This window comes from Lissotriton vulgaris, chromosome 6 (genome assembly GCF_964263255.1).
Source record: "Lissotriton vulgaris chromosome 6, aLisVul1.2, whole genome shotgun sequence".
In the NCBI taxonomy this organism is placed as follows: Eukaryota; Metazoa; Chordata; class Amphibia; order Caudata; family Salamandridae; genus Lissotriton; species Lissotriton vulgaris.
In genome coordinates, this window is record NC_141694.1 from 835,124,421 (window position 1) to 835,143,773 (window position 19,353).

At 45.9% G+C, this 19,353-nt stretch overlaps 1 protein-coding gene across 1 annotated transcript in view; it reads left to right on the forward strand.

Moving 5' to 3' along the window:
- Positions 1–19,353, forward strand: part of LOC147708073 (potassium/sodium hyperpolarization-activated cyclic nucleotide-gated channel 1-like) — a 2,256,393-nt gene that overhangs the window by 97,773 nt on the left and 2,139,267 nt on the right. The gene's annotated exons all lie outside the window — the stretch shown is intronic.

Genomic DNA, 19,353 nt, shown 5'->3' on the forward strand with positions numbered 1-19,353 from the left:
TGTAAATGCATATCGTGAAGTTTCTGAAACGTTAGAACCTAAAGCTTTGTCGGTATATCGTGAGAATTTAGCTAAAGGTGATTTTGATCTTACAGATGTGGACGACCTGTTCAAGCAGTTGATCGCGCTGCGGGATGAGACAATTTCTTTACGACAGGAACTGAAACGGAGGAAAAAGGAGTCCGAGCCGGGAAACGACGGGGCGGTTAAGGAGTGTTCTCTTCGTGGTTCAGATAAGAGCTCTGCGTTGCATGTTATGCCTATGCGTGAAGCCGCGCCTTTGTATGTTCCACCAAAAGGGGAAGGTACGGATGATGATAAATTGTCAAAGGATGCGAAGGGATATTTTGTGTATAATTGGGTGTATACACCATGGAATAGAGCAGATGTCATGGCACTTAAAAACTCTTTACCTGATCTCCGAAAGAACCCAGCGGCATTCTATGAGGGGGTAGAGGGGGCTATATCGTCTTGTGTGATGACTCTTGTAGATATAGATTTGTTTTTTGGGTTGATATTACCACCTGACATGTGGCGGCAGATTCGTAAAAATAATGATGAGACAATATTGGGAGGGACATGGAAAGAAATAAATGCTGCAGATTTAGACAGGGCACCAGCATGCAAGCCTTGTCAGCTAATTCTAGAACTCCCGGCAGCTATTTTGCGTAAATTGAAAACGCTTGTTCCCGCCAAAAAGATTGATTGGACCATGTTAACGTCGTGCAAGCAGAAACATGATGAAACGGTTTCAGATTTCTTTACACGCTTTGAGGAGGCATTTCATGATTACAGTGGTCAATCTTTAACTGACGATACGGGTCGGCATTTGTTTGTAGATAAGTACGTGGCTAATCTCCTACCAGAGATTGCAAAGCGATTGAAGTCGAGTGAGAGTTCCTGGGCCACGGCGACCCCTGCGTCCTTGTTAACTATGGCTCAGTATTATGAGCGGCAGGAAGTGGAGGCTAAAGAGAATGTAGAGAAAAAGACGAAGGAATTGAAAACGAGGGTGATGTTGGCACAGGTTCGGGGAACACAGAGTAGAGGGAATGATAGAGGTAGACGAGGTGGAGGAAATGCGTCGTATGGTCGTACGGACATTGCGGAGGATCAGTGTGCTTATTGTAAGGAGTTTGGGCATTGGGCCGATGATTGTCCGGTACTTCGTGAACAGCGTAGTCAGCGTGGTCGAGGCAGTGGAAGGTCAAGAGGAGGTTATACTGGAGCGAGAGGTGGCGGAGGTGATCGTAGACAGGTTGAGGAGAGGGGCCGTGGCCAGGACGAACGCAATATGTTTGATAGACGGAATCAATATCAGATTTTGGAAGGAGAGAATGTGGAACATCAGGATTATGTGCATGCATAGGATTGCGTAGGATGGGGTAAGGAATCAGTCGAAGTGCCAGTAGATCAGCAAGGTCCATATGTAACAGCGGGTATTTTGGGTTCTACTGATCAGTTTCTAGTCGACACAGGAGCTACTCGTAGCGCTCTGTCGAAACACTTGGTTCCGAGGGCTCCCCTGTCTGGCGAAATGATTACGTGTGTAGGGTTTGATGGCACACCCTCCCCCAGCCCTTTGTCCAAGCCCCTTGCACTATGCATTGACAAGTACTTTAGTTTTGGCCAATTTTTGTTATCGCCCCATACCCCAGATAATATCTTGGGCATTGATTTGCTTAAATATTTTCGAGCAACAATACGCTGCGCTCCAGAAGGAGTGCGGGTTATTCTGAATGACAACTACCCTGATCCTGATGATTGTCCTGAACGTGACAGATTTTGTGTCATTTTAGACATTCCCGCTTTGGCCTCTCTGCCGCACACGTTGTGGGCGACATCAGATACGGATGTGGGAGAGATGCGTATTCCACCAATACATATCACTGTTAAGGAGGGGGCCCCTCTACCACGAGTGCCACAGTATAAGATCTCGAAGGAAGGCGAAATTGCACTAACACATATTGTTCAGGATTTGATTTCTGCAGGGGTAGTGGAGGAGGTCCCTTATAATGTCTGTAACAGCCCTATTCTACCAATTCTTAAGAGAGACTCAGATGGCAAGATCTATCGATTTATTATTGATTTGCGTGAAATAAATAAAATTGTCATTCCCCAATACCCAGTGGTGTCTGATATCACAACTTTGCTTACTTTGGTTCCACCGACAGCCACCACTTTTAGCGTTATCGATCTAAAGAATGCGTTCTTTTCTATCCCTGTTCACCCAGATAGCAGATATCTGTTTGGTTTTATGCTCAATAATAAATCGTATAGATTTTGTCGTGTTCCCCAAGGCTATACTGAGAGCCCTAGCATCTACAGCCAGGCTTTAAAACGACAACTAGATTCCTTCGAATTGCAGTCTGGCGTTGCGCTCATCCAGTACGTGGATGACCTTTTGCTTGCTGCTGACTCCTATACACAATGTGAACAAAGCACGCTTGCGTTGCTGTCCTTTTTGGCACAAAACAATCACAAGGTCTCCAAGAAAAAGCTTCAATACTGTAGACCCCAGGTGACCTACCTCGGTCATCTGTTGTCTAAGGAGGGGAGGGCATTAACATCTGATCGAATTCAGGCGATATTAGATACACCAGTCCCCCGCACGCAGAGAGATGTGCGTGCCTTTATAGGGTTGACATCTTTTTGTAGACAATGGATCATGGGTTTCTCACATATCATAAAACCTCTGCTAGCATTATTGTCCAAAACTACACCGATGCCTCTTGAGTGGACAGACGAATGTCAGAAAGCCTTTGAACAGTTGAGACAGGCCCTTTGTTCTGCACCCGTGTTAGGAACACCAGACTACACGAAACTTTTCACATTGTACGTGCACGAGAATGATGGGTGCGCGTTGTCAGTGTTAGTGCAGTTACACGGGGATAAGCAGAGACCATGTGCATACTTCTCTGCCATTTTGGATCCTGTAGCACGAGGGCTGCCTGGGTGTTTTCGAGCAGTAGCGGCAACAGCAGTAGCCATACGACAGAGTGAGGGCATAGTGTTATCACACAAATTGTTGGTGTTGGTTCCTCACGCAGTAGACGCCCTGTTAAACCAAACAAAGACCCAATACCTCACGAGTGCACGACTTACAGGATATGAGCTGACACTTTTAGCGCCACACATAACATTGAAGAGATGCGCTACTTTGAACCCCGCGACTTTATTGCCCTATCCGGCCGAGGAGGGTCAGGAAGAAAAACATCATGATTGTGTTTTCCTGACTGAGGAACAGACAAAGGGTCGTGTTGACTTACAGGATGTGCCACTTCCAGATGTGGATGGGGAACTGTGGGTTGATGGATCGTGTTTGAGGCTGCCAGATGGCACGACTTCCGCAGCATATGCGATCACGACTCTTAAGACGGTGGTAGAAACAGCTAGAATACCACAAAAATCGGCTCAGGCAGCAGAGCTGATAGCTTTAACAAGAGCCTGCGAATTGAGTGCTGGCCTATGTGTGAACATATACACAGACAGCCGGTACGCCTTTGGAGTGGCCCATGACTTCGGGCTTCTTTGGAGGGAACGCGGGTTTCTGACGTCACATGGGGAGCACATTATGCACGGAGAGTTAGTGCGTGATCTCCTAAATGCGCTGCTTGGCCCTAAAAAAGTAGCAATAGTGAAGTGCAGTGCCCATAAGAAAATTACGGATAAGGTGGGCCAAGGAAATGCCTTTGCAGACAGCATAGCAAGGCAAACGGCTATGTCCCGAACTAGCTCCCCCATGTATGTGGTACAATCACAGGCTGAACGATGGAGTGATGCTAGAGCAGAGATACGGGATATACAAAATTCAGCTACAGAATCTGAGCTTGCGGCTTGGGCAGCAGATGGGGTGCTAGATGATGAGGGATGTTGGAGAAGTAAAGACATGGAGAAGTGGAAATTGCCTGCGGCTTACTTACAGGCGATGGTCCAGATGACACATGGACTGGCGCATGTCGGAGCTCTTGCAATCACTCAGCTTTTAACACGAGTTTGGGAACATCCCGAGATTGCGAACACTGCAAAGAGAGTAGTGCAGACCTGCCTGGTATGTTTGCAACATAATCCTGGAAAGGGGGCCTATACTCCGAAAGGAGGGTTCGTTCCACCTTCTGCACCGTTTGAAGTCCTTCAAATGGATTACATTCAACTCGAGCGCTGCAATAACCTGAAGTACGTCTTAGTGGTGGTGTGTGCCTTTAGCAAATGGGTTGAGGCCTACCCCACGAAAGACAATACGGCTTTGACAACAGCTAAGGTGTTGCTTAAGGAATTCTTTCCTCGCTTTGGAGTTTGCAAATTTTTGTGGAGCGATAATGGGCCCCATTTTGTCGGAAAGATTGTGGAATATGTACTGAAGGGGTTAGGGATTCAGCAAAAGTTCCACGCTGTATTCCACCCTCAGTCGGCAGGTTTGGTCGAGCGGTACAATGCCACGTTGAAGCTTAAGCTGGCCAAAATTGTGGCGTCTACATCATTGAAGTGGCCAGATGCGTTGCCGCTAGCACTACTGTCTCTTAGATCAGTACCCCATTCACGGACAGGCCTTACACCTTATGAGGTGGTGTTTGGTCGCCCCGTGAATATCTGGGGAGTGCCCAAGCCGCGATTAATACATGATGTGCCTTGTGTTATGATGAATGATTATTTGGCACGATTAACAAATGATTTGCTCTCCATTCATCAACAGGTTCGAGAAGCGCTCCCTGATAACTCTACTGGAGAGGGCCACGATCTTCGTCCTGGGGATCATGTGATGATCCGTTCGTTTGAAAGAGCAAGCAGTCTGGAGCCCAGGTGGAAGGGCCCCGAGCAGGTCCTTCTGGCGACCCGCACCGCCGTACGAGTGACCAACAGGAAGCGGTGGGTGCATTCGACACATTGTCGCCGAGTCTCTCCGGATCTGGTGACTCCTGCTGTGCTGACTGATTATAAAGAGATCTTGGAGAAAGAAAAGAGCCCAGCTGTGACGTCGGCCGAAGTAGAGGGAGCCTTCCCGGACCAATCTGCTGCTGGAAGAGAGCGCTACAATCTACGACCGCGATAAAGAAGATTTTTGTTCCTTTTTTAGACTGGTTGGTAACCGCTCCAGGTTTGTGAAACGGAAACCGGGAATTCCAAGGGGGGGGGATCAGTTCTGCCAGAGTAGCGACACCCGTCTTGGCCCGGAGAAGAAAACAACGGCTACCTCGGAGTTCAGCACCGCATTTTTCTTTTTTTAGGTATACACGTACGTGTATCAGAGACTATTTGTGAGAAACTGTGAACAATTTGTGTTATTTGAGACTTTGCACTGAACTTTCTTGAACTATGGCATCAATGGTATCGCGTGATAAGAAAATACTGGGTGCCTTTCTTTTTGTTTTCACGATTGTGGTGATAGCTGTTATTGCCTGGGTAGTCGAACTTGTGGTGCCTGTACGTGAACATTTGCTGCCGACTACCCCGGCACCGTCTGAACATTTTCACTTTACCTTGCCTTTTCATGAAGAACGCCACCGTCAAACGTATTTAAATAACAGCTTCATTCAGATTCTTCACCACACACATAATATGACCAATACCTCTAATTGCTGGGTGTGTGGAATGTTGCCTGGGCACCAGAAGAGAGGGGGCACCCCACTTATTCCACTCCCGTTTTCGCATAATGGGTCATGCAACGCTTGGTACACCCTCCTCTTTACCCTGAGATGGCCAACCAAAGGGGGGATGCTTTTTCGCCTAAATAAAGAATGTCCCCATGACAAGGATGGGTTTCCACGGGCTGAGGGTACACGTTTTGAATGGGAGGAGTATAGGCCCGACAATGTATCTGCCCCACGAATATACAGCAATCAGCGAAACGTGAATGTATCCAGTGCTCATGTTATAAATGTCATTGCCACAAAAGCCGATTTATGTATCCGGAATAAGGGCACGATTGCTGTGGGGAAAAGTGAATGTAACATTACTCTCACGTTTGATAGCCCGAATGGCATTTCATTTGTTGCATCTCGAAACACCTACTTCATCTGTGGAACGAAGGGGTACCATCAGCTTCCAGTGGGGTGTTTGGGCACATGTTATGTATCGTTTGTGCTACCTCCTGTATTCATTGCCCCTCCGATGTATCACAACGACTATACTCTGTACCACGATTTTGTTTTGAACAGAGTTAAGCGAACTGTTGCACTAGAGGACATTGATCAAACGGACACTGCGTTGCAACAATATGTGGATTTCAATCTGGGACTATTCTCCTTTGTGGGGGCCGCACTGAACAGTCGGAAGATCAGACGCCTGACACGTGTTGTCGAGGCTGTTGCGAATGACACTGCTATTGCCCTGGGGAATATTACCGAAGAACTGCAGATTTCCAGAATTGTCACCCTCCAAAACCGGATGGTGCTGGATGTTGTTTTGGCTGATCGTGGGGGGGCATGTAGGATCATCGGAAGCAGCTGTTGTGTTTACGTGCCTGATAATTCTCCATCTGTGTATGATGCGATTTCAAAGCTGCATAAAATAGCTGCCGAAATACACCCGGACAATGGAACTTGGACACTTTCTGGATGGTTCTGGTCCATGATTGCAACTTGGGGCTGGAAACTGTTGACAATTTTCTGTATACTTATGGGAGCAATGTTTTTTATCTGCTTGTGTATCCAATGTGGTCCTGCATTATGTTCAATGTGCCTATCGGCCTGTTTGCCATCGAGACGAGCTCTTGCCTACGATAAAATGATGCTACATAAGGAGGTGACACAAATTATGTTAATTGACATCGAGGACGAACATCCAGACTATGTTCATTATGAGGTAGATTCAGCTAAACGCTAAAAGGGTCGTCTGTTGTAATTGGCCCGTCCGTGTTAGCGATTAGCTGAACCTACACGTTGTCCTCCTTAACTTGGCTGTATACGATAAACGCCATTTTGAATACTGTGGCGGCCATCTTAGATCATGAGCGGCCTCGTGGCCGACGTGCCCTTTAGTCCTTTGTCCGTTCCACTGACCACTCACATCTGCCCAGCAACAGGCTATTTTAGTACTGGTCAAGCCACACATGCGCAGTTCTCACTGACCCGTATACCTTCAGGAATGTGCCGCTAACTGACCAGCGGGTTTGAAACCCTCCAATGAGCTGGCAGTATTCCAAAACATGACCATGTATGTCTCTAAAACTGTGTCTTAACTTGTGCCGCCTATCTTTTATTGCCCCAAAATTGTATATAAACGGGGTCACACCGGTGTTCGGTGTGATACCTCTTGCAATACCGAAGGGTGCTGTTTGAGTGTACCACCACCCCATGGGGTTTTAATAAACTTGTTCTTTGCCTTTTACAGCTTCCGTGCCAACAGTTCTTTTGTGTATGTGGGTAATCTCTGGAGCGTGTAGGCCTTGGGAACCCTGAAATACTTCAGTTAGGGAACCTATTTGTTGTTCAATAGATTTACGTGAGTCCCGTATCTCTTGTAAAATGAACTCCAGCTTATTTACGTGAGCCCTGTATCTCTTGTAAAATTAACTCCAGCTTATCTGGGGTGGATTCCTCATTGGTCGGTGGGACACAGATTGTTGAGGAATGACTGTGAAGCTATGTCTGAGTCTCCCTGGGTCTGCTGTTCAACAGGCGGCAACCCCGATGTCTTGCCTCTTGTTCGCCCCATGATGACATAGGTGATATTACGCAGGATTTATACTGTCTACACTTTATCACCTGTAGAGTATGCTGAAATCTGCAAAATTGCTTGGGGGAAGAGAAAGGGTTACAGAAGGGGGTTCAATCACCCTGTGGCGGTCCCAGTGAGCCAGATTAGTTGGAGACTCAGACCTCACCACAGGTCCTCTGCATCAGACTGCATAATAGAGATAGACTCAGGGATGCACTTTGTAGGCTTGATATCCAAGAGTGTTGCAGGTGGGGTTATCTTTGTGAGCGCACAAGTCCCCAGTCTCCAATGTCCATAAGGCAGCACAGCAGTCCACTGCTAGGTCACTCCTGCAGGCTGGGGGGTTAGGCCTCCCCACGACCACAACCCACGTACGGTCCCCGCAGGCCTTATTATACACTCAATTTATTGCTTGCAACAGTCTCAGGTGGCCCTTTAGGAGCACTGACTCATGGCATGAAAGAGGAGCAATCAAAGTACCTTCACTGTAATTGCGCCTCAAGCGTTTGTCCCCATCCACGGCTGTACTCTCTGCAGTGCCCTTAGCAGCAACACCAGGCCTCATGCATGGACCTACGCCCTAATAGCGGGCCTCAAGTCATATACATCACCAAATGCCTGGAGCACAGCAGGACTACAATGGATGGCACACAGGAGGCGGCCAGAGCACATTCTTAGCAGCAGCACAAGGACAGGGGCACTCGCCTGCACTCACTGCTCCTCCGACGTCGTCTAGCCGTCTAGTCTTGGTCCAGAGGGGCCGCGACTAGCACTTGCAGGGATCAGGCTACACTGTACATGCAAGCAGCTTCCTGCAGCCGCGTCGCAGAAGGGGTCACATGTTCAATCCGCCTCAGAAGACCACCTCATCTGCAAGGAGCTCAGCCCGCCAGTGGCCCAACGCCCTCCGGTAAGGGGTGTAGCTAGTGGCTGCGCTCCTGCCGCAAAAGCCACGCACCAGGGTGCAGATCTCGCGGGGTCACTCCAAAAGCCAGCAGTGGAGAATACAGGTGGTGTGGGAGGGCCCCCGACAGGACATCAGCAGTCCCCCAGGCCACCTCTGCCACGGCCTCGCTACGTGTAACGGCCCCGTCCAGCGTCCTTGTCAGGCCAGAGGAGCGCGATCAGCTTTACTTTACGGGTCCACTTCTCCCCGCAATCGCCGGAGAGGACTCCTTACACTGGTCTGTGTGGTTGTGATGTGGTTGTTAGACCTCGTTTCTTTGTACTGTCTTTGCTGGTGTAGCGGCCCACACATCTCGCAGTTTGTACCAGTTCCTGGCCGGCCACGCAGCACAGGGATACGCTCTCAGATGGTATTGCACCGTGAGAATTGCTTCACTGGTGCAGTGCGATGCCGCTGCTATCCTGCAACAGTAGCGGGGGAGATCAAGGTTAGATGTGTCCCACTGTTCCAGGGTCTGTAGCAGGATAAGCGGGTCCAATCTCGGAGCTCCATCATTGTGCGACCACCATGCCCGCCCCCCTCTATTGTGGTAAAACATTAGTTACCAAATTATATTCTGGACTACAACTGTATTTACTAGTGTAATGGATGAGGAAGTATGGGAGAAATGTATGCAGTTCATGGCTTTCAGGAAGTTGGCAGCTTTGATCAACTTTTCATGTCCCTTTATGGTCGAATATCTTGATACCTCTTCTCTGGCGTTAGTATTTCCATGTCAAGCAGTCTAAGAATTAATAGGGCAAGATATGTTGCATAAAATTCTACTGATAGCCCATTGAGTTATGCCCAATTCAGATATATTGGTTTCTCACCTCTTGTAGTGTTAATGGGGCCTCAAGGGCTTCTGCTTGTGCTGTGGCTATAGAGCCCAGCCTTTCCCTTTTGACATAGTCTTTCAGCACTAGATTTGGTAAATCAACATTTTCCCAATATAAGTCATTTTATTAATCTAGGAATGCTAGATTGTGCTCCTGATTAAGCATGGGCGGAAAATCCATTCCGCTCGCGGATTTTGCGGATTTTCGGTAAATTCGCAATCCGCAAGATTCGCGAATTTCCCGCAAAATCCGCGAGCGGAACGGATTGGGTCAAAAGTTCAAGCTGACTTTTTGTAACTATTTTAGAATGGCGCCGGCAAGCTGCCAGAGCCTCTAAAATAGTTACAAAAGTCAGTTTCAACAGGAAGCACTAATAGATAAAGTAAAGCAGGTGCTGGAGTTGAATGTCAAATTCAGTTACACAATCATTAATCACCCCAAACTTGGGGGTGATTAATGACTGTGTAACTTAATTTGACCTTCAACTCAAGCACCTGCTTTACTTTATCTATTAGTGCTTCCTGTTGAAGCTGACTTATGGCTGAGGGCAGAAGGGCTCAAAGTGGGACAGAGGGCATGAGTTAGGCAGAGGGCAGAAGGGCACAGAAACCTGTGGGGCAGAGGGCAAACGGGCACAAACAAGAGTGGAGCGGAGGGCAGAAAGGCACAAAAACAAGTGGTACAGAGGGCAGAAGGGCATAAAAAACAAGAGGGTGGCAGTGATGAACCAGGCAAAAAAAAAAACGCGAATACGCAAAGTTCCCCGCGAACACGCAAAAATAAAAAATCCGCAAATTTGCGCTAATTCGCGAATTTTGCGGATTGCGAATTTGCAAATCCGCAAATTTGCGGATCGCAAATTTGCAAAATTCACCCATGCTTACTCCTGATGAGTCTAAATTACTGTTCTGGCCCCACTGCAAATACTAGTACATAGAGACCATCTTTAACCTGGTCTGATGAACCATGCCAGGAAGGTGTTCCACGGATATGTTGGCCACCTGACTCTGTTCTTGTTTTAAATGGACTGTAAATGTCTACCTAATCTCTGTGTTCTAGTTAGACTTTCATTAAAGTCTGTTGACTGAATTTTATTCTTCTAACATTGGAGAAGGGGACCCTCCAAGCTGTTTTTTGCGGTACTGTGTGGCTATTTAAGTATAAGGTTGATTCCAAGCTTCAATATTCAAGGAATTGTGATTGCTGTCCATGTTGGTGGGTTCGTTTGACTGATATATCTGCTGATAGTGATTATGCCAGACATTTCACTTTAAGATGAATAGCTTCTTGTGATTTTATTTGTTATAAAAAAAAATAACAGCCATTTTTCCAGCAAACCTAGATTTCACTGCACTAGGAGCAAGTTTGCTACTACTGCTCTGCCAAGGAGCAATAGCGGATATCTGCAAGACAACTCTTGGAAGCTGGTCCTTACGACAGCAATTAAATCAACTCCATATCTTCAATCGTCAATGAGGCTGTCTCTCTTAAAATAGAAAAGCGAAATGGCTCAAGTCCATAACCGGATCAAAATGGTTTAACAAGCAACTATACCTCAACAGAAAGATTGTTAGTCTAGCGGAAAGAAGATGCAGATAACACCCCACTGTAAACAACTTAGAGAACCTCTATATGGAAAGAAAAAATACAGAAAAAGCATATTTAAAGTTAAAGCCCTGTTCATTTGACAAAAAAATCTATTGCGTCAAAAATAAACCTAAAAAACTATTGAAATAGTTAGGCAATCTACAATGTCCTCTCCAGTCTCCCTGGCAAAAGGCAACCTGGACGAAATCAGTAAATATTTAGCATAACTTTTCAAAAACATAACCGAAGATATTCAACAGTCCATTATCAACTCTTCACCCTCATTCCCCTGTTATGAACTCACCTAAAAATGCACTGCTTCCTAGTCTGAATTGAAAGAAATTTCATAAACATATCTTTGAGAAACCATGTCCAAATGAAAAATGTCTTCTGATTTTTCAGATCTCATTGCTAGTTCTGTCATGAAACACCGAAGTCCAGGGCCGAAACCATTCTGGACAATACTTTTCAATGCTATGCTATCTCCAGCCACTGAACCAAATGCTCTTAAAATCAAGCAGGTTACCCCCATTACGAAAAAGCAAGGACCTGTCCCAGAAAACCTAAACAACTACCACCAAGTCTTGAAGTTTCCCTATCTTATCTAAAACCCTAGAAAACTGTGTGGAATCCCAACTAAACCAATACATCTATGACAACGATCTAGTAGACCACTCTCAGTCTGGTTTCTGAATGTATTGCAGTACCGAAACAGCCATCTTGCACATTGCTGATGATGCTCTCAACATGTTAGATAAAGGAGCATCTTGCCTTCTCTATTCTTGACCTCTCATTGGCATTTGACACAGTCAATCGTCTTACTCTTTTACAAATTCTGTAAATCAGAATGGGGCTGAAATTGACTGTGCTACTATTTACTTAACCCCTCTCAATGTATAAAAAAACATTGATGCAAGCCCTAGTATTAAGCCGTCTGGACCATTGTAACGCACTGTTAGCCTCGGCTAATGAGGCTTCCTTAAACAAGTTACAAGTTGTACAGAATACGGTTGCGCGACTAGTAGCAAACATCCCCCCCAGTATGACTTCTATTCCACTTCTTAACAAACTCCGCTGGCTCCCTGTGAGAAAGCGGGTGAAATTAAAGATCGGCTGCATTGTTTATAAAGCCCTTAAGGTCAAGGGCCTTCCTACTTGTCTGATAAACTTACCAAGTACACTCCCCCACGGTCCTTCCGATCAGGATCCAAGCTACTTCTTTGCACTCCTAGAATTAAAAAGGCTCACAAGGGTGGCAAAGGATTTACACATCTTGCCCCAACTTCCTGGAACAAACTGCCCCTCCATCTTCGCGATTGCCAGAGACTCCCTCAATTCAGGAAGCTTTTAAAAACCTTCCTTGTCCACCGGAGGATGCGGAAGTTCAGCCGCAACTCAGGAGAGTTGCGGCAGAGCGGGTGAGTGCTGACGGGACGGGGCAGCTGTTTAGGAAACAAGCACGTCTGGAACGTGGGGAGCACAAAAAGACTAGCACCTGAGACTGTTTTTGTCTGTCCTCACTAGACATTTCCAGAGAAAACCCTCACACCACTGACCCCAGGACGCATAGCGGGCAATTAAAGGCGAGGCATTGAACGAAACCGCTGATAAGCTGTTAAATGTAGTTGGTGTTCACCCTGATTTGTGAAGAGAACTTGCAAACTACATTGGAGAAAACCATGGAAGAAGCATCCCACAATTATTTGTTCTTTCTATTGTTTTTTGTTAAAGCCCCTCCCCCCCTTTTCTTGGTGCACCAAATGGGTGAATTGAAGGGATTGCGTCTCTCCTTTCTTTACCCATTTACTGACTGCTCCTTTGTTTTCCTCATTTCCGAGCCTTTGGGGAAAGCATCCATCCAGCAGACGGTAAGAAGAAGAAACAAGGATACTGGAAGGAAGAGGAAGAACTGAGATACACTGAGAAGTCCCTTATAACCAGGCTGTGAAATTTGAAAGACCAAATAAAATACCTCCATTTAGAAATAAATCCAGCCTCTACGACTGTTTATCCGGCCTGCCCTCCCACACTCTCCTTAACTACAACATCTCATACCACTTCTGTGCCAACGACACACAGCTGTACCTAAAAGTCACCTCACCCTTGACATCGAGTTCCTCACTCTGACACTAGCAAAAATTGAATCATGGATTTCCCCACATCGCCTAAAACTGAATTAACAAATGATAGAGGGGCTGATTTACATTTCGGCTGATGGGTTACTTCGTCACAACGGTGATGGATATTCTGAACGTCGAAATATAAATCCCATAGGATATTATTGGATTTTTATTTAGGCGTATGCAATATCCAAGGGGCTGGTACATTCTTCTTGAGGGTAAACTAGATGGGCGGGGTTCTCTTTATCCTTAATAACTGTGCACCTGATTATGAACATAAAATCATTTTACTTTAAAATACGGGACCTGCTGGTTGAGTGCGTAGATGTCCCAACACTATGGCCAAGTGACTATAATTGTGTGATAAATGAAAACTAGAAAACAGCAAATATAAAATTATAGGAATGAGGGACAGGGGAGTTATACATTTATTACAAAATATAACTTGCCACCTACTTATTTCTTTCATATATTGGGAAACCTCACTAAATAATCTACGATTAAACCAATCCGAAGCCAAAACCCAAAATAATTTGTGTTAGTACATTTTTAATATATTTCAAGTTTTTTTTCTCATATATAAAAACTTATCAAGTTATTTTTTTCACATTATTATTGGAGCAGGATCAAGACTGATTAGTCATATGGATGGGTCCAAACTGAGGTAGCATGGTGGGTGAAAAACAATGGATTGGGATGCAGCCTCAATGGATTGCCAGAAACTGGGATCAAACATTCCACCCATCACCTAGTTTTTCTTGCGCTAAGTGTGAAAGGTATACCCAGACGTTGGTCCTGTGCTAATTGTGTCACTGGAACAAAGCTATACCTGGCTAACGATAAACTGGTCCTAGGCTGCTTGTGTTCCAGTTCAGGAGGTCCTGACTTGGTAGTTGGGGCTGGACTATTCCCATTGGAGCAGGGTCAAGTCTGATTTGTGTGTTTGTCTGGGTCCAAACTGAGATGTCAGGGATGCAGCCCATAGTAATTGCCAGTAACTGAGATTATTTCAAGCATCCCATCCATCGCTTTTTAAAAATATTTTAGTGTGTCACCTCAAGTGGGACGGGTATGCCCAGACATTGGCCCTGTGCACCCTGTGCCACTGAAACAAAGCTATAACTGGCTGATGAACCCTAATCAGGGCAAAACTGGTCCTGGGTTGCTTGCATTCTGATTTAGGACGGAGCTGGTCTGGCAGTTCAGCCTGGACTGTTCCCATTTAGCAGGGTCAAGACTGATTTGCACATGGCTGGATCAAACTTAGCTGGCATGGTGGGTGAAAAATGATGGATTGGAATGCAGTCTTGAGCCAGTGGCTGGGATTAATAAAAAGTATTCCATCCATCACCTTGTTTTTATTACTCATTAACACATAACACTTTTAGTCAGCTGGATCTTCTTTTGGTGAGTGATGTGACCTTCTCGTGGATCCTGAACTGGAGATACTTGGGCAGATTTTTATTGGCTCACTCCCCGTTACTAGTCGAGGACTGAAACTGATTCATTTCAATTATGTGCATCATGCATACCTGACCCGAGTTAAATTAAGCAGAATGTATTCAGGTAGATTGATGGACTCTGTGAGTTTTGGGCTGGATGGGGCCTCTTTCATTGACCTTACATGGTCCTGTAACAGGAGCTTGACAAATTGGATGGCAGTGGTGAGAAGGCTGCAGCGAGCAACAGGTATGGCATTGGAGCTCGCCCTGCAAAAATGTCTTCTGGACATTATAGTGAAAACACCCCCCAAAAAAGAAAATGCAGTAGATTCTTGCATCTCACACTGATCCTGGTGAAGAGACGCATAGCCATAGGTGGGCTGAGGACTGGAAGTCCCTCTATGACTTTTTTCGGTCAAGGACACAACTTGAATGGGCATTGGCAGAGGAGACTCAATAATGTTCTGGGAAGGTGATAAGACAGCAGATGACTTAACTACTTGGGCGAACACACCAAGAGATTTGAGAGGGCTGGGAACCACGTGACTGAGCTAAGCTCACAGACACAGAATTTGGATAGCACTACAAGAGACCATGAGATCTGGTGGAGAATGCTTAAATATTCATATGTACAATGTGTGTAAATGAGGCGGTTATGTAACGTTGTTATTGTAATGTTTCCATGTGTTTTAATGTAGTAAGAGAAAATAAATATTTAAAGATATCAGAGATATATATAATCTTAGAGCACCTTCAATATAATGTCATTGACTGTATCCCGCCACTTAAGAGTGGTGGTAACAGGGAAAGGCTCTTGGGGCAGTTAGAGAGTAGGTACATACTACAATTTCACACCAAGGCATCTGCAGGTCTTAACACAACGGAGGATTTACATCATTTCCTGTGACCCACCACTATAGGCACTAACATACATTACATACCACATAGCTGAAACTGTACATACATATGACACGACCTTTGCTTACGTGTCTCCTGTGTTTCTGATGGCATCATGAATGTACATAATGTAAATATATTTTTTTTCCACTGTGACTGTTGAAATCTGTTCCTGCACTTGGTTTCCTCGCTCTATTTTTATCCACAAGGATTTGTATCATTATGTCTTTCGTCATTTGGATTAAGCCAGAGCTATGAGTAGCCCCTGAGTATTCATTCCGTTATATGTATGTGTGGACTTGCTGTTCACAGTATATTTGAGCATATTTGATTGTGCGACAGGACATACATATTCCCGTATTCCTGTTGGGCACTATACAGTATACAATTTTGATTTAAGTTCACTCAAAGCCTTAATACACTGGATAGCCGGGGGACAGCGCGGCTCACCAACGATGCAAGTTAAATGATGGTAGATAGTCCAGTATCAGGACTCTTCTATTTTTCCTTTATTTCACACACTAGGCATTTTGGATCAGCTCCAATGCCTGTGAGGTAGGCATCACACCCTCAACATTCACTGTATATTTGCACATTTAGCACTCACACGCCAGCCTCACTCTGTAAATACACGCTCATAAGGCTCAAGTAACCACCGTTACCCCTTCCCTCACTTTCATTGTTTACACAATTAGTGGCAGGCAGCATTCATGCAGTTAGTTATTATGTGTTGCAACGTTACACCATCTTTCATCTCTGTAATGCACAGTAATATGCACTCCAGGCACCATTTGACACACTGAGAGCAGATCCTTAAACTGGGAGATGTACTTACCCACGAGCTTCATACTCCATCTGGCACTTGTCATAACACAGGGATTTCCCCAGCCGCCGACAGTCACACTCTTGTTAACTTATGTCGCTTTGAACATTGCCGCACACGCCACATGCCGCCCAATATGCACCGAGCTCTCTGTTTTTATGCTTCCAGCTAAGATGAGGCTCAGACTGACATAAGCGTGGGGTTTCACACACTCACCCATACAGCTGATTGCTTTGTTGCGTATCTCCATACCTTGCGGTTATCTGATACACAGGAGCTTGGCTGGCTGACAAAGCATCACCGGCTCTGACCCATGTGCTCAGCTTTTATAGTCTTTTCACTCTGTCTTAGGCGCATTACACCAAATTAAGTGTAGTAAATCTGTGATGTCACACATGTTGCTTTACCACACGTTGCAAACCTGTTGAATCATAGTGATGAACATAGTAAAAATACTGCCACTTGTTACACTGTATATATTGCACCCTTCCACCATTGCAAGCGCTATGTGATCAAGGCCGCATGTCTGGCGGCCGAAACGTGTCAGTTGGACATTTGATGATATGAATAAATACCACTAAGCATTAAGCCTTGCCTACCGAGTCTGTTTCCCGGTACTGCCCCGCTCCCCTGGATGGTTGCACCGCTTGGATCCTGTTGTGACATATTTATATATATATATATATATGGAGTTATCTTTTATTTGAACTAAAGGCTCACAATTAGAGACTTCAAACTGAAAACTAAGGGACAGTGCATTTCTTTGCATACCCTAAATGTTGCCTCCCTCTAAGCAGACTATGAAAGTGCTAAACTATTTTATGACTGCCCTTTCAAACCTATTGGCTTTTTAGCACATTTAAATGGCAGTGTTGGTATAGAAGGACCTCATTGCTTTCTCAAATGTGCATGGGGATGTAATTAACTATTCACTGGTTCTCAGATACCATTGTGCAGACGTGCAGAGATCTGGGCAAGGAGCTGCGTGCGTGATGTTGGTTGGCTGCGACCTGCTCACATGGGCACCCAATGATGGCATAGCAACAATGTCCAGTCAGGAGGCTCATGGCCCCAATGTAGCCCTCTCTCACTGGCCCCTTGCCCTCTGTCGTCGCGCGAAGCCTGCTGTCGGATTACCTTTATGCATCCTGTTTGTTTGCATCAGAACCTACAAAGACAGAGAAATATTACCTTCTGAGCACAAACTACAAAGCCTGCGAAACTAAGTAACAAATATCGTTCGTGCACAATAGAACAAACTTGTCTCACCAAACCCTTTTATAGACAAGCAAGATTACTTACTCAATTATGGGGAGGGATGTTGTTCCTTGGACCCTAGGGTGGGATAATCCTCGCCTCTGAGTCCTTAATAGAATTGAAAATTTCCGTTACGCTAAGTAGGAGATTTTTCATTCTATTTCAGTACTGGAGACGGGGATTATGCTATTCCAAAGCTTGCTCACAACGAGGTGAGCCATGTCCAGCACCAGCTTGAAATAGAACCTTTTAAAGGTGGAGTCCAAAGACCAATCTGCCGCATTGAGGATATCCTCTAAACGGGCTAATGCCTGCTTCTTGCGTCACCCATCGGACCCATCTAGCAATGGCAGGTAATGAGACCGCCTTAAAGGGCTTCCGGAGTGCAATGAGTAGTTGACATTCCCCTGAAGGGACGAACCTCCTCTGTCATCTCTTCATATGCCTTGAGGCATCTAACTACACACAGTTTCGGAGAGTCTTGAAATTCTGGGTAACAAATAACCCTAGTATGATACTTTGTTCTTCTAAAAAGAGTGAACGTCACTCCATTAGGAGTAAACATCCTAGCTGTGACGTCTAAAGCTCTGGCATCGGAGACACGCCTGCAGGAGATGAGGCAAAGGAGCAAAGCCAGTTTAGCCCATAACTCTTTCCTGAGAGAAAACGGTTTGGTTGCCAGGACAGAAACATGTTAAGCACTTGTTTAACGTCACAAAGAGCGGAGTAGCGAGGCTCTGGAGGTAAAGAGATCTGAATACTGTGTAACAACCTGCACACCATCGGGTGTTCGCCCACAGATGTGTCATTAATCGGCATATGCCCGGAAGATATGGCTGACCGAAAGGTGTTTATCGACCTGTACGTCTTGCCACTAAAAGACAGTTGTGCCAAGAAATTCACAACATGCACTATGTCTGCGACCAGGGGATCCAAATCGCATTCGCAAACACCAACGGGACCATCTGCCCCAAGTGGATCTGTACCTCTTGACAGTGCTGTCCACCCAATCTTTGGACATGAAGGTTTCAGCCTCCTGTGAAAGGCCTGGGACCTCCCATCGTCCCCTGAAACCCACCATGCCATGAGCCAAAGCAAGTTTGGCTGCATAAGAGGATGCAGAGCCTTGTCAGGACTCAAGAGGAGGGTCGGAAAGTGGGGGAGTAGGATTGGAGAATCCCAGGAAAGCTCCAGAAGAACTGGAAACCAGACTTGTGACCTCCAGATGGGGGGGGGGGGATTATGACTAAATACCACCATCTGTCGTCGGACCTGAGAAGTCATTCATCGCGAAGGGAGGAAAGGCGTACCCCTTCTCTGAGCTCCAGTCCTGGAGGAAGGCATCCGTGGCCACTGCCAGGGGATCTGGTCTTCAGCTGAAGAAGCAGGGAAGCTGGTGGTCCAATCTCGAGGCGAACAAGTCCACCGAGAATGGGCCCCAGCGATCGTTCAACATTGAAATATGCCCGGATCGAGCTTCCAGAGATTGGAATCCCTGAAATTGTGTGAATAAAAATCTGCTTCCTGATTCTCTCATCCTGGTAAGTATTCTGCTGTGACCGAAACCTAGCTGTCTAGGCAGTACTGCCAAAACTCGCGGCTAATCCGAAAGGGCTTTGGGTCTAGTGCCTCCCAGGTTGTTTATTTGTCGGAGCGCCGAAATGCTGTCTATCTTGAGAAGGACACATGACTGCACCGAGTCCCTCATCCAGCAGCGGGTGGCGAAGGATCTCGCCAGAAGTTCTAAACAATTTATATGCAACTTCTGTTTGTCGGGAGACCACAA